General features: G+C 33.6%; 1 protein-coding gene across 11 annotated transcripts in view; it reads left to right on the top strand.

Annotated features, from left to right (window-relative positions):
- LOC126878061 (phospholipid-transporting ATPase ID) overlaps positions 1-14879 on the top strand; it is a 73286-nt gene that overhangs the window by 26090 nt on the left and 32317 nt on the right. For 4 of the 11 annotated variants that reach the window (XM_050640475.1, XM_050640473.1, XM_050640467.1 and 1 more), the window contains exon 1: positions 3082-5129. The exons of 3 other annotated variants lie outside the window; for them this stretch is intronic. The gene's annotated coding sequence lies outside the window, so the exon portion shown is untranslated. Of the gene's footprint in view, positions 1-3081; positions 5130-14879 lie in introns of those variants that run through there. 4 more of the 11 variants (XM_050640477.1, XM_050640474.1, XM_050640479.1 and 1 more) reach the window with 2 other exon arrangements.

The raw sequence follows: 14879 nt of genomic DNA, 5'->3' as shown, positions 1-14879 counted from the left end.
TTTCGTCGAACTTTTCATTAGTTCGTCACGCGATCTTCCTGGCCCTTCAGTTATTCGTAAATATTACTCTTAATATCGACTACTACGACACTAGTTCTGGTTTTCAATGTACATATAATTGAAAAAAGCCCAGAATGTTCAGAACTACGTTTGAATAGGTTGATGATAGTTCGGAGAATGAAAAGTTGATTTAAGATACTCCGATGAATTTGATAGTAGGTTTTTTTCAGTAGATGCAATTTGTTTAATTAATATCGATGAAAGATTTCATAATTGGGATAAGACTAAATTAACCCGCACTGCTGTTAATATGGTTGGTAATTTAAAATTCAACTCATGGTCTAGTATTTACGTAAAACAAATTCATTAGCAAATAGCGCTTCTTCGTAAAACACATATTTTATTTTAAAATCTAATCAGCGAGATATTAATTATCGTGATGTTAATTACTGTGTTATTTAACATGATTCGATACTCAAGAACGTATAGATAAGAAAGATAAAATTACATAGCGACGAAGATATTTCTTTTCATAAATTTTGCCTTAAACGAGAAACAATTGTTTGGCATCAAATCTCTATGTAAATTCACATTGACGCGATTATATATATATATTATATATATATACTTATTTATATAAAAATTCGTCTAGTCATTCTTGGCTGATAGTCATTTACGTTTCTTGTTGCTCTTTTCTTCCCGTGATTTATGACAAGAAAATCTTCTGTGAAAACACACGTGTTGGACAGATAACCAACGTTAGCCCTACTCAACTCATTCGTGCTTAAATCGCGCAATATCGTTGTTAATTACTGATATCAATACGCTCAACTCTTAATATTGTAAGAATTAGAACAATTAAGAAAAATTAGTTGAACCTTAAAATTCGTTATACCTTTAAAATGAATTATTTATAATTTACAATATTTAGCGCGCTTGAAACTTGCTGATTTTTGTTAATATCGCGTGGAGAATATATTTCGTATCGTTTCGTAAAAATATGTGTGATGTATTTCAAGCAATAAAATATACTTGTAGGAAAAAATTGATACCTCCTGCGATGTAACATTTATTCAAACCTTAGGTGTAAAGCAATTTTTATAGTAATTTTTATGTAATTTAGAATAATGAATCCAATTAGCAATTCATAAAATTTTGTAAAATATTTCATCTCCGTCTGCTCGTTGTACAGTTGAATATCTTTTATTCTTTGGCGTTCGATGTAAAATTAAAAAAAAAAAAAAAAAAATAGAAAAACTGTGGACATTGAACACGTGAATGATCTATCGTAGATCAATCTATGCGATAATTGCTTCACAAATTTTATAAGTACGTGTTCAACCGATTAATAGAAAAGAAAACAAAACAGGTTCTTTCGCATCGTGAATTTTCGTATGATACCATTCGATAAACAGTGATTCTTTCTCAGAAATGTGTGAATGAATTTTGCGTGTGCAGACCTTGTGGTATTTATGGTCCAAGACGGACATAAGGTCGGCCAGAAGTATCGATTGGTCACAGATAAGATAAAGACAGAAATATTTTAAAAATTTGTTGCATTTAACGTGAATCAAAAATTGTTGATAAATTTTTAATATCGTGATATTAATTTGATAATATGATAATAGTTTACGTTGAATCACTTAGGACGAAAAAGTTGGAAAAGTGATGCAATATTCATAATTTCGAGGAACTCGTTTAACGTCGGTTTAGTCCCATCGTCACAGTGTGATGTGACATTTCTTATTTCCTCTCCTCGTTGCGCGTCGTCACATGACGCACGGTTATTACATTCGACGATAAGAAATTTTCACAGGCGAATATTTATTGACACATGACATATCCCAACAATTTAGGACAATAGTACTCGAAAATGTCGTAACGTGGCATTTCTAAAATGTCAGTGCCGCTATTAACAGCCTTGTTCAGAAATGGTCTCGCGAGCATTGCGAACCATTGTTATCTATTTAGAAGGTGTTTCGAGCTTGATGCGTGTCCTAATTTCCACTATTTGTAGTACAAATACATATATCTTTGAGAAGAATGTACAGTAGCTCACTGGAGTATTCGAACATTTATAGAAACCTTTCGTAGACACGTATATCATGTTTGTGATACGAAACATCTTGAAATTTCATTAGCACAGTAACGAAACCTTTATCATCATAATTATAGAACGTTATCAGCGTAATTGTACAGTTATGTTCCATTACTACGTAGTAAATTTATATTTACGAACTTAATTTTTAGAAAGGTAATTTAAAAAATGCAACCTAGGTAGACGATTGTGTTTGTGACGATTATGTTTTATTTACAAAATAATATGATATTTTTGCATATTATACGTGTATATTCTGTGTAATTTTCCACCTTCAGATTTTCCACAAATGCATAAAAATCCATGCAACAACATACAACACGATGGTAGCGCTAATGAAATTTCATAATGCTTTAGATGACACACATAGTGTATACGTGAAAGTTCTCTATTAATATTCGAATACTTTTGTCAACTATTGTGTATGTTCGAGTCGAAAGAAGAAATATTCATTTCTTCGTGTAGAAAGTTTCTGCCCATTTTAATAAAAATGCAACAGAAACTGATAAATGGTAATTTCATAGTTTTATGAATATTGATCGTAAACATTGATTGTTGAGTTGTTAGAGGACATTCGCAGAATACAATCTACTTAACATAATGCGCGATATGTACGAGAATAACACAAGTTCTTCGCGGAAGCACATCCTCATTAGGTCGGTGACTGAGCTCGACTGAAAGTAGCTGCGATTACGCTTTCGGAGTCCCATGGAGAACGCAATCGAAATACTTTTGTTCTTGGATTATCGAGGTCACGCGTGATTACTCATTCTCATGCCTTTCTTTCACGCGAAGTTATTTTGAATTCAGATTAGTAACTAATCGATGACACGAGTTAATGTCATTTATTAGCATTCCGTTTGTTCCGTAATTTTTATTACAAAGTTAATTATAATACAGAAAATTTATTCCGGCCTTTTATGCAATTATTATCTTTTCTGTTATTGAAGTTAGTTGAAATTGCGTTAGAAGATCTCTAAAAGTATATACTCGGTTTTGAAATCTTCCAAAGTAATCTAACCTTACGCTTTTTACGATCTTTAAACTTTGTATAGGCTAAAACCAATATTCTTTCAAGAAGCTTGTTTATGTTTATGTATACGTTTTATTTGAATATAAAACGGTATTAACACACTATAAAACCATTATACAGCTACATTCTATATAAGTAAAAAATAAGAAAGAAGATTCATATTCGATTAAAAATCTGTTTTTACTGGAAATAAAAAATATATTCAAATATACGACACTACGGTCATATGTTACGTTAATACGGTAAATCACATCATATCGGTGGAACATCGGAAACATCTGCGAGTCCTTCAACGTGAAACGAAACGCTGCTGTCCACATCGAGAAGAGAAACAATACTCGACTAAACGAGCAAAAGATGAGAATAATTAAATTTCCATTTAGTAACTCGACATATAAAATTCATCTATTTTTAAAGAACAAATTAAAAGAAAGATATCTTGAATTATTACTAAAAGTTTGCACTTGTCTTAGCAAATTTTTCTATTTCTTCCTCGAAAAAAAAAAAAAAAAAAAAAAAAAAAAAAAAAAAAAAAAAAAAAAAAAAAAAAAAAAAAAAAAAGAGAGAGAGAGAGAAAGGAAGGAAAAGAATATGAAACAGGATGAGAATCATATACGACATATTTATATAATCGCGCGATGTTTTCGATGTAACAAATAATATTTTCTTGATAAACGAGAAAGAGAAAGAAAAATAAAAGCTCTGATTAAAAACGTTGCGTGTCGTTTGAACTTTCGTGTTTTCCTGTGGGTAGAACGGCGTCGTGGTATCCCCACCTACAGAAGCTTTTTCCTCGATCGAGGCGCGCACCGATGGGGAAATGCCGCTTCGCCGTTTTGCTCGTCAGTCGAGAATGGCGTAAGCTTCCGACCGGACGGCCTTTCTGATCGGTGTACACGCTAGAACGTTTCTCATTCTTCGTTATCCACGAGACACCGGAGGATCGGTATCGCGAAACGTGAGTTTACATCCTCGAGTTGTTCTCCTACGATCATTTCCTTCGTTTTCTTTCATTTTTTCATCGACGAATGAAAGTTGCCAGTTAAACGTGCTCGATTTTACCAAGTGCCTCTCTTTGTTACATTCCGTCAAGTTACACGCGGCTGATCAAATACAAAAGCATTTACTTGTTAAATAAAAAACAGAAACAGCATAACCGTCACAAAGTGGAAGATTCGTACAGTGACACAGAGTGCCTGTTATTTTAACTCTCCGATCACTTCAGTTTCCAAAGCTGAAACTTTTGCGAATTCGCGGGAACGCCGACGAACCTCGTGGCCAAGTTTGATAATTATCAGTGACAGCAACGAGTGTGAAATCGCTGGAGAATAACTCGTTTCTATCTGCAAAGATTGGAAGAAATAGATAAACCGAGTGATCGTGGACGACCGGTTAAAATTGAACGCAAGGTCGACTGTGTGCCTCGAAAGTTATTTTTTTAAACGGTCGTCGAACTTGTGTATTTCTCGGCTTCTTCGATCGTTTTCGTTCGAAGGAACTGCGTCGATAAAAATCGAGATTCCCCACGGTTGAAGAAGATTGAAAAGATCGTTGATGGAATTGGTTCAGTTTTCGAGCAACGTAGTTTCGAAAGTCGTGATTTCGTTGCCGCTCAACTCCTTGAATCTACCTAGGGGAAGGTGGTCGATCGCTACGAAGGATTTCTCGCAACCTTGACCCACTGGGATCAATTCGTTGTTACGATTATAAGACACGTTGGACGAACTATGCTTCGGATCGAAGCCTTATAGATATTTTTCGCCGATGAGAAAATATGGTTTTTTTAATCTGAACGGTGAACAGTTCAGCAACATTTTTAAAGTGTTCCCTCGACGAACAATGTTTCCGTGCTGGTTGGACACGATCTTCGTGGTTGTCGAGGTATAAGTTTGGAACTGAAAATTTATATACGTTTTTGGTTTTATGGTGACAAAAGGTGAAAACGTCAGAACGTGTGATTTCTACTATGCGAAGACATGAATTCTGGTGCTCTTCAAGGTATTCTTTATTTCATGTTATATGCTGATAATTATTGGTTAGCTGTTATCTATAATTTTAATTCACGTGCTACGTTCGTGCTTCGATCTTAATTATTTGAAGTCCGAGCTGCGCTTACATATGACTGGTTCAGAAGCCACATTGATCAATTCCATAAATTAAAACATAACATAAAAAATAACGCTACAAACACTGTCTCTTCAGTTTACCTTAAAATTTACCATTATTTGTGTCATTTTACGACGAATGGATATACGAGAGCGTCGTTTGTTTCTTGAGACCTAAATGTTCATTGTACACATGTAATGAAGAAATTAATAAAAAGTGGAGTTGATTGATTTGACTTGCGAGAGGTTCCTATTTCTATCGAATTAAATCTTATCATGAAAAAATATGATTCGCACAATATCGACAACGTGGAATCACAAAGGACTAAATATCCAATTAATTAAATTATGTGTTTAATTATTATTTTTTTTTTTCGATCGTGTAATCTATTTTAATGTCCCAGCGTCCCCTTTAATTTGTCTCGCCACTGAATAAATTCCCGGTGACATTCGCGAATCATCGCGTACGATAATCTCAACAATTTGTCAGGATCAATATCTCCGACGGGGTGGAGAGGCACTAAAAAAGAGTTCATTGTAACACGCGATCGATGAGAGAAACGTTAACACATCGCACTCCTCGGCCGATCTCGTGTTAAGCGACATGGCCGATTAAATGCTGGACATTTATTTTCATTGCTCTTGTACCGTAATCGTGAATAATAATTCACCGAAATAAGTAGCGATCCACGGATATCACCAATTAGAATAAATACGATCAAGTTCTAATAAAACAGATTAAACTGTGTATACAAGAACAAAATGCGTTAACTGTATAAACAAAATGTGTACGAGCATTTATGGAACATTTCAATTTACAATTCTTTAAGTATTTACCTTACGCGTGATTTTTTAAGGCAACACGTGGTTACCGATGTTTGTAACGAAATTTGAGAAAAATTTAAAAATAACGTACAATGATATCAGCGTTCTACAAAATTGTACGGGACGTTCGAAAATAGATGAGTATAATTTCGAGGATCTGTATATGGTGTGATGTATTGTATAATGTAACGTTTTTTTTATGGTGGCTCTTCATCATTTATCGGCGAGTAGTATAATAATTTTTTCGGATTTTTATAAATAATCCTCTGTCGACCTCGTCTCGAGTAAACAATGGAACTACAAATTTTTCGAATAATCGAATAAAAGAAGAACGTGAAAAGATTGAGAAGAAAAAAACGATGTAGCCAGAACGATCGTGGATCACTGTTGAAAAATACGATAAATTCGAGTAAAAGTAGACAGTGTATAGATACGGTTGGCAATCGGCCAATCGTGATATCATGAATGTATGCATCATGCGTACTGGCTGTGTTTTCCAAATGAGCTTCCGTCATACGGAGGGAATACTTTTGTTTCGCGATGAAACTGGTAAAACATTTGCTGCTAAGGCAAGCGTATTTTCGTTTTATACCATTTCGGTCTTGATTTTAATAACTATTTCTTCGCTTACAATTCGTATATCGTAATCGTATATTAAAGATACAAATGTGCATGGAATACATATAACATGCAAAGATATATAAAATATCTCAAGTAAAGCGTTCTTCACAATATTTTATAAATAAAACAATTTTCTAGGTTCTATTTTTTTTTTTAATCCTATTATTCTCATTTCATCGCCTGTTCTTCGTCTTTGTATCTTCTCGAATGTCTTCTTTTCAAATTCTGAAATATCGTGAATGGAAACATCTTTATTCGTGAAAGGTGTGAAGTGGGTTTGCTACAAAAGTAATAAAGTCAAATTTAAATATATATCGAAATATAAATTTCATTTTGCTTCATGTTAATCATATACATATATTCACATATATAGCCAATGAGAACAGATGGGTCAATTACAATACATTCGTCAGAATACGCGAATTTGCGTAAATATCTGTAGTCTACTTATAAGAAACGAAAGAAAGATCAAATTACCAGACATTTTCCAATTACGTGATTAATCACGGAAACTATAAATAGACTTACATCAGGCTCTCCATCCAACGCACTGTTATTTTTTTTTCTCGTTTTAAACGAAGCGCGTTGATCGTATTAAGTCGCAATATTAAAATATCATTTCCATTAGAGAAGTTTAGAATGGTTATTCATCCATCATGTAGAAGGAAGTGAGTCACCTAACTATCGAGACATCTTCTGAAATGTTTTCTTCGTTGGCCATTCTTCGTTGTTTCTGTACACTCGTTAAGTTGCTTCTTCCATTATCTCTACTTCCCCTTCTGTTTCCAACCCTCTGGAAACGTCTTGTATGGCGTAGCAAAATATACTCTACTCGTTGGTGGTTTCCTCTTGTTCAACTCTGCTGCCCCTCGTTTTTTCGGGAACAGTGCGTGAAAAAGATTGGAGTACAAAAGCGAGAAATCGCGACCGGCGTCGAGATCAATTTCAGACCATTCGTCTCCCAACCAGAAATTATTTCTGGCCCGACAGTTGCAAAATCGGGCAATATCAACTCGGGATCATGGTCGTTCTAGGCATATTAGTCATTTATACCAGCGCTTGAAGATGTTACGATCAATTGTACGTGCTGAATTACTAGAACACGCGTCTGATTCGTCAGATACACATTGTTGTTTTATTGGTTTTATGATCTGGTCAACGCAAATTCTTCTAGTTGCCACTTCTTGTGCAAGTTTCAATTTTTTTGTGGACTCTGAGTTAAACGAAATCGTATTCAAGAAACAGAATCATAAAATTATACATGTTTCTTAGCTCTCGATTCCGACGAAAGAATAGAGGAATGTTGGTCTTCTGGTTTGATAGAGTTATGATTTGTTTCAACGAAAAGCTTATATCTAAGTTTGTGAGCACAAAATTATAATAATGTTTATAATATCCGGTGCACGACTTACAACTGCACAGAAACAGTTAAATGATTAACGACCATACCTGTCATTATTCTAACTAAAACTTATGTTATCTACGGCGAACTCCAATTAGCGATCCTCGTAGTCCTGTAACTATAACGTAATTATTCTGAAATAATTATACCGTGGTATGTAAATATTGAAAATGCGTTGGTTCTTGCTATTTGAAAAGTATGAACTTTCGAACTCATTTCTTAAAAATACTACCAATAAGGTGTTAACGAGAAATCTATTTTTTTCTATAGATATATCCTTAACTTTTGTACATTTATTTCGATAGTGTTAAAATATAAAGATTTCAGTGAATCTTTTTTATGTGACCATGTGCAAGTCTCTAAAATTAGAGGTAAAACGTGGAGTGTCGATTCAGCTGTATGCACGCGTCAGCAAACAGGTGGTGGATTCGTTCCTGTGTACGATTGCGTCTTTCATACAATTTTTTTTAAACAAATGGAAGTATATAATTATGATATTCTTATTTATTTATTTCTTTTTTCTTATCAAATAATAGGTCATTTTTTAAAGTAATAATCGAGCTTGATTTTCGAATTTTGCTAAATACTTTCGCTGTATGATAATTACAATATTTTACAATTTTATATTTTATTGAGGGATAGATTTTTCGAAATTTACTACTTTTATCTTACTGTATCAGTACAATAGGAGCTAGTGGTCTTAAATTTTGTTTGAAATTTTATCAGATCACAAATTTTAGGGAGATAGTTTTGGAAATCACTTTTTAAAAATTCATTTAATAGCGAGAATTTTCAGTCTTATGGAGAGGGCGTGGCACTAAAATATCGTATAAAAATTATCGTCATGCGTTTAAGAGATACAGCAACTTTGATCTATACTACAGTGAGAATTTCTATAGCAATGAAAAATTTTATTTGGAAAAACGTAATTCATAATTATTACATATCGTCAAACAAAATAGAGAAATTGATGACAAAGTATCATCGTACCCACTTTGATATGTAGTGGGTGAAAAATTATTAATTTCATAGACCAAATTAACAAGTTTAGATCTAAACAGTACAAATAGATACATAGTCGTTATTTGTAATAATAAAGATATGTTGTAATGTAGATAATATGAGATAACTGTTCTTTGTTTAAATCACTAATGGGAAGCGAATATGCGATATGTATTATGGTAATGACTAAATATAAGATAGGCATTGTGACCAAAATAAACGAAAGAAACGGATGGCTGTGTAATCTGCAACATTATCTATTTATTTAATGAATGAAACAAATCTCTGCTCGAATTTCATATTCTTAGTTCACGAAAATATGAACCCTATATGCTATATACACATCCTATAAAGCATCTTATAAATGATAAAAAAATTCATCACAAACAATATTAGTACCTTCAAAATATAGCAGTTTCTCACGTATCAATTCTAAACGTATCAACATGTGCGAGGCTATCTAAAAGATGTTTGCGTAGAACGTCACGTTCGAAACCTCTCGACGAAAAATAAGATACAAAATCTCGCACGATATCTATAAGATTTAAGTTAGCAAGATAACGCAATCGCGAGAATAAGAATACAAAACGCTACAGGAAAACTCGAAACGATATACATCACACGTAGTGATCAGTGAGAAACTGCTGCTGGCACGACGATACATATTAATTGCGAAGGGTGAAAGGTAAATTGTTTGAACTTGCGGAGAACGTGGTGGCTGACATGAAGAAGATACAAATTATTGGTCACCTTTTTGAAACGATAAACGATGACTGAGCGTTTACCGAGCGTTAAACGTTATCTCGACTGTTTTACAACCCACAGTGTTTCGCGTTATGATATTTGCAGCGACGTGAGATACCTTTGCTCCTTATCGTCATCAAACATTTGCAGTGGCGATGTGCCTTACAGAAATAATACAATTCTTTCTTCCCCCCCTTTTATTTGTTTTAGCGACTCGTGTTCGATAAACACCGTGGTTATTCGTCTACGATGACGGGAAATTTGAAGTTCTTGTGTTTCGTTTTATGGCTCGTGTTAGCCTGGCTAGGATTGATAATGTACGAGCAGTGATGGATTATGTGCGTCAACCGAGGAACGTGTATACATATAGTAATTGGTAGATACGATTAATTTTTGCCAACAGCAAAGTTAATTTATGATTAATAAAATTTTTTTAAATTAGTTATTTAATGGGTTATTCTTTTCCTGCGATCTTCGTAGTTACGAATCGAAAACGATTGAACGGAGTATCTGATACGTGTGCTGGAACATTAAAAACCTATGTTCATAAATGCTTTTACACATAAAATATTCGTTGTATGAATTCCAATGATATGGTCATATATATGCATGTACTTATGTACGGAACAGAAAAGGAGAAAATGCAATTAATTATGAAAAAAAAAGCAAACTTTATTATAATTTATAATTGTTACATACGGTCTTGAACTCGATCTCACAAAAAGTTATATTTCTCTTGTACACCATGTTTTTGTAGAATGAATTAGAATGTATAAACAGATCGCTACAATAATATAGACTATCGTGTACACGTATTTCGCTTTGCTAAATATACTTCACTACACGAGTACTCGCGTACTAAAAATTGCACGAACTAAAATGCTGACACATTAATACCCGTACGTTTAAAATACACGTGACACGAAGAACTCTATTTGTTCCAGCTGTTCCTTATCATTTGCCTTTATTATACGATAATTATTTGAATAAAATTATTATTAAAAAATTATTATAAAGTTGATATCGAATGCTTCTTTTTCTTTTCTTCTCTTCGCATTTTAACGATTGGAACAGGGACGCTGCGCTGTGCCGATTTAAAACAAGAGAGCACTGAAACAGAACTAAATTGATTTCTTTGAGCAAGCGCGAGCTGAAACAACATCGTATATGGTACTGTTGTGTATCTAAATTAACCCCTTGACGACCTCTGTATCTCGTATGGACAGTGCATTTTTCACGTATGTATCGTCTGCATATGCGACTTTTTTATTTGTTCTACTCTCGGTGTAATCTATCGTATGATTTAATTTATCTTTATTGTGACATTACGTTCTTGATCTTCACTGGTCAATATAATCGTTTCTTTGATTACTGTTAGTGTCGTCGTTGTTTATACATAAATCATTTAATATAAATTTCACTTGAAATTTTTCATTGTCACAGATTACATTTGTCGGAGATTAACGTTGCGTTTGATTCCCTGATTAAAGTATCATGCACATACATACGCGAGCTTTCACATGTATGTATATATCGTTGAAAGATGCATTACGATACAAAGAAAAATGTTAGTCTTCTCTATGTTCAATATCTACGAAATTCAATCCTTTTTTAAGGATATATTTTCTTTAAAGTTCTTCTTGATTTTCTATAGCTACTCCTAATTATAAATCATAGGCCAGTTTGATTACAAAACATAAGGTAGGAATTACGTAGTTGTTATTACTGGATGGACTTGTCGTTCAATTAATTAACACAATTTTCATCGTGCATTGACTATGATATCTTAAATTTCAATTATCGCAGTAACTAGCCCATCGATATTTTACGTCGTTCGAATAAATATGAACAGTAGCGTAATGATAACGGTAACTGATAAGCATTATAAATTTGTCTAAGAATAATCTCAATTTTTTTAGCCTCGTGCAAATCATCACTGATTTCTATGTGTTTAAAATAATTCTACATCGAACTTTTACGACTGTATACTTATGCATGGTATAAAAGGTGTACGTATTGTTATACTCGAGTACTTTTTAGTATTACAAATTAAGTCTGTCTGCATCGAACGATTAATCTGAAATTGCTAATTCCTTTGTTCGCTCATCTGTATATCGTTAACCTCGTTATCGTGTCGATTTCATCGTCCTTCCCATTTATTCCATTAAATTATATCGGTGTTCGTGGAAATCGTTGACAAATTGGCACACTCTATGATTATGTTTTAGCCACGACCCTATTAAAAACCTATTGATTTTTCGTTATTTCTGTGAAATACGTCAATTCGTACGCGATTTCAAACGTTTGACCACCCAAAGAAAGAGCGTCAGTATTGATCCAACTCCATAATTTCTTATGACTGCTACTAATAATACGTGGCCCTGCAAACTTATTATTTGTTTTAATACGACCAGATTTAAATAATGCAAAGTTGCATACTTCGTACTTAACTTCGAACGTATACGTAAATTCTTCAAAACTTGACGACGTCTAATCGAAATAATTTTTAGGGATTTCCTTTCGTGTCTTTTTCTTTTATCGTTAACTCGTAACTCTTGCTATTTCATATTTGAGAAAATTGCTACTGGTTATTTAATCTTTTACTTGTTTGCTTTCTACGCTATTTTATAAACATTATATTTGTTTAATAACTTCTTGTTGACGCCTAGATACATATTTCAGATATTCTTTTTTCAATGCACAACTGCAAAGCGGAGTGTCAATGAAAGTCTAGGAATTTTCATCTTTGTCGTAATTTGAAGTTGTACTTATGACGATGTATAACTTAATAACCACAAATGTACGTGCAACTCGCGGTGTTATCTTTTGAAATGATGAAATTCATGTTAGTTTGCCGAGCACTAAGTTAATATTCATAAGTATACCTTTGGAAATTGCAGTTAAGAGAAATATAAAGTTGAAAGTCGTGGAAGAGTAAATTCCTCGTGTTTAGAGTGTCACTCGGCCACGCTAAAATCTGTTGCAACGCTCGCAAAGCCTCAAGTTGCAGATTACATTCCGCACACAGCGTATACGGCGTTAACTCAATTAACATCCCAGGGAGGATAAAGCATACGTTAAACTCTCATTCATGCCGATAGCTAAAACCTTCGAACGTCATCGCAAACAACCTGTGACACGAACATCAAACAAATCCCCGAAATAGCGTACAGACTCGATGTTTCCTCAGAGAGAGCTTCCCTCCACTATCTTTCTAAGCTAATAATTCGATTTCGAACTATTTTCAAAACTAGAGATAAAATTTCAAACGAAGGATTGATACCCGTAACATGAAAGGCGTTAATGTGTTAATTTTTTTTATTATGTCGCACAATCGTGTAAAATAGAGTAAAGACGAAAGTTATAATGTCGTAGGTTGTAGGCTAATGACTATAAGTATAAAGAGAGGAATCTATCGATTATAAAATATACGCTATTATATGATATCTATATTTCTTTTCTATTTTTTCAATATATTTATATCTTTTATATTTATATATTTCATACTTTTCATACTTTTATGATACGTATGACACGTATTATTATCTCAAAAGATAGTATAATACTACGACAAAATTACACAAATAGATTTATCTAAAAATTATAATCATACGACTATTAACTTATCAATATCTCAATTTGTGTTCAGTTTCGTATCGAGATAGTACGTGCTGTTAGTAACCGAAACTATTAGTGTTTCAATTACGAAATACGAAGTTTTATTTGCAGTTTCTATAACGCGTAATAAAAGCATGTATGAAAGCAGCAAAAAATATTCATTTAAGTAACTTTTGAAACAAATTGTAGTTGATAAATATCTACACCCTTTGAAAGCTTGAACTCCCTACAATTCTCTTTCATATTAGTTCTACAATAAAGGACGAGTTGCACGCGTAATTTCGTCCTTTTAATGGCTCGCTATAAATAACTACCGTAAAAAGTATTTTTAAACAGCGAAGGGAGGATAAAAATAGGAAGAAAAGCATGAAATTTTCGTGCGAATATTTGCCGTGCATTGTAGAATTTCGGAAATGGGCCGACAAAGGCTACAGTTAAAGGTCGATTAACGCCGCTTTCAGTCGATAGGGTTGTGATTGTTGCGTGTTTGTGAGCCCATAGGATTGCTCCTACAATACCGTTTTATCGGGGTCACAAATACAGTGGGAATGAAAAATGCTCGTCAATGAAGAACTCTCCATGTAGGTCGACGGTCAGTGTCGCTAGTAGCACGATTTCGCTTTTGTTAATAGCGACAGGTGCGATCCGCTAACGTTACACCTCTGTCACCGTTACAATGTAAAGCTTTTAATATCGAAATCGTCATCCCCTAAACCGATTTTCCGAACGACCGACGCGGCGCTTCAAGAAGAGTAATCTTGACCACATTGATTCGTAGAACCGGAGCTTTGTAACTTTTGATACAAGAACGATGATCCTGAAGATATTCTGATCTAGAAGAACAGGGGTAGGTGACATCTATTATTCGTAAAATTGACTCACAGTGTAGGTACAATAAAATTTGTATTTAGTACGACATATGGGTGTAGTTTTTGAAGCTGTTTTGGTATTTTCGTTTTCTATCATTTTCTTTAGTCTATTAAAAATAACTGAAACCTTATATTGTACGTAATCGTGTTTTTTTTATGATAAAAATGAGAAAAATTGTATTCAATAGAAATTTGTACGAAAGTTAGTACGAAAGTGCTTTGGCAATCGGCTGACTAACTTTTGCTGGACCTTTCACCTTCGAAAGACAGAGTTTAAAAATATTTTTTTTTGTGCTTTTTATACTTCATATCCCCATAACATTCTGAAAATATGATCTAAGTGTATTATAAAGGGTATATTAAAAAGTCGATGATTCTATAACGATAAAACTAGTTCTACATATCTGTAACTACATGTTAGTTAGAGTTTAACAGTTGGTTGATTTATCAAACTTCATTTTATGAGCCATACTGTTACTTGTACGATGCTATACGTACATACGCTGTTTATAGCGTTTCCTTTTAAATCAGAATGTACCCAAAGATTACCGTAATTCGGCTG

Source organism: Bombus huntii, chromosome 2 (genome assembly GCF_024542735.1).
Source record: "Bombus huntii isolate Logan2020A chromosome 2, iyBomHunt1.1, whole genome shotgun sequence".
Classification (NCBI taxonomy): domain Eukaryota; kingdom Metazoa; phylum Arthropoda; class Insecta; order Hymenoptera; family Apidae; genus Bombus; species Bombus huntii.
This window is presented reverse-complemented; position numbering and strand designations above follow the sequence as displayed.